Source organism: Silene latifolia, chromosome 11, assembly GCF_048544455.1.
Source record: "Silene latifolia isolate original U9 population chromosome 11, ASM4854445v1, whole genome shotgun sequence".
Taxonomy (NCBI): Eukaryota; Viridiplantae; Streptophyta; class Magnoliopsida; order Caryophyllales; family Caryophyllaceae; genus Silene; species Silene latifolia.
Window position 1 is genome coordinate 148,887,729 of NC_133536.1, and position 1,859 is coordinate 148,889,587.

Consider the following 1,859-nt stretch of genomic DNA (forward strand, 5'->3'; position numbering starts at 1 on the left):
CACTAGCTTCCACAACTTCATCCTCAACTTGCTTCTTCGGTGCTTCATACCTTGTACCACTTCTCAAGTGAATGGCACTAACCGTTTCATGTCTAGGGGGATTACTTTGAGGTGGTAATTGCCCCTTTTGTCTTTGTGAGCTTGAAGATGCTAGTTGAGTCAATTGGGTTTCCAACATCTTGGTGTGAGCTAGAATGTTGTTGATGGTGGTTTCTTTTGCTTGGCTATCTTTTTGCATTTGGGTGAAAAATTCTTGTTGATTCTTTTGCATTTAGAGGACCGCTTTTTAGACATCAAAACCTTGGTCATTTTGGTGATTGTATGGATTTTGATTTTGGTAACCTTGGTTTTGATTGTAAAAGGGTCTTTGATTTTGGTTTCTCATGGGTGGTGGAGTGTATGTTGTTTGAGGGTTTTGAACATTTTGGCTTTTGTATGAGAGATTTGGATGGAACTTGGTGTTCTCATTGTAAAAATTTGAATAAGGGGTATCACTCTTGTATGCTTGGAAAGCATTAACTTGTTCGGTTGTTCCCCTACACTCACTTGGGTCATGACCCAATGTTCCACAATTCTCACATATCCCACTTGGGATTGATGAGGATGCCGTCATGGCATTAACATGATGCTTCGATGATTTTGAGTTTTCCTCAAGGCTAGCCATAGCTTGTTCAAACTTCAAGTTGATTGTGTCAATGTGAGCACTAAGTTGAGCACCCAATTGAGTAACGGAGTCCACTTCATGCTTTCCTCCTCTAGTAGCCTTGCGAGGTCTACTATATTGTGAATTATGGACCGCCATTTCCTCAATCTTGTTCCATGTTTGATTGTCATCAACTTCGGTGAACATTCCATTTGATCCCATATTGAGAATGTTCCTAGAATCTTCATATAAACCATTCCAAAATTGTTGCACCAAAAACCATTCGCTAAGTCCATGGTGAGGACATGAGCGACAAATACCTTTAAACCGCTCCCAAGCTTCATACAAAGACTCTTCATCCCTTTGCTTAAAACCCGTAATTTGAGCTCTTAGCATGTTGGTCTTTTCCGGTGGGTAGAATTTTTTGTAGAAAGCTAGAGCCAACTTCTTCCAAGAATCTATTCCAAGGGTGGCCTTATCAAGGCCCTTCAACCATTGCTTTGCGGTGCCGATTAAGGAAAAAGGAAATAAGACCCATCTTATTTGGTCTTGAGTCATGCCCGTTTGAGAGATAGCATCACAATAATCGCAAAAGGTTTCCATATGAGAATGAGGATCCTCACTAGGCATCCCCCCAAATTGGCTCCTCTCAACTAGTTGGATGAAGGCGGACTTGGCAATAAAATTTCCGGTGAGATGTTGCGGTGTAGGAGTACCATTTGGTAGATTCTCCTCGGTGGGTACGGAGTGTGACGAGAATTTTGGCATTGTAGGTGGATTTTGTGGGGTATTGTGTAATGGGTTTTCTTCTCCTTCTATTGCGAAAGGATTGACAAACTCACTAGTGGGTTGAACAACTTCACTAACACCTCTCAAATTCCTCCTAACAAGTCTCCTATTGTTCGTCAAGGTTCTTTCGATTTCACGGTCAAAAGGTAACAAATCACTTTGTAACCTTCTAGACATGCAAAATATCAAACAACTCAAAAACAATTAGAACAAACCTTGAGGAGTTTTAATTCCTCAAGGTGAAGAAAGACACAACTAATAACAATAAAAAGAAATCTAAATCAAACAAACACCGTCCCCGGCAACGGCGCCATTTTTGATGCGACTCCGCTAAGTGTTCACAAATTAAGATGTGGTCGTTGGTCACGGTCGAATCAAAACACAATTTATAGCTTAACAAGCAACTCTACAATTAGTAAAGAGGCAA

General features: G+C 40.7%; 1 non-coding gene across 1 annotated transcript; it reads left to right on the forward strand.

The window, feature by feature from the left end:
- Positions 1 to 932: 932 nt before the first annotated feature.
- On the forward strand, positions 933 to 1,039 carry LOC141616617 (small nucleolar RNA R71). The gene has a single exon (XR_012530951.1). It is a non-coding gene; the product is annotated as a small nucleolar RNA R71 (small nucleolar RNA).
- Positions 1,040 to 1,859: the final 820 nt, after the last annotated feature.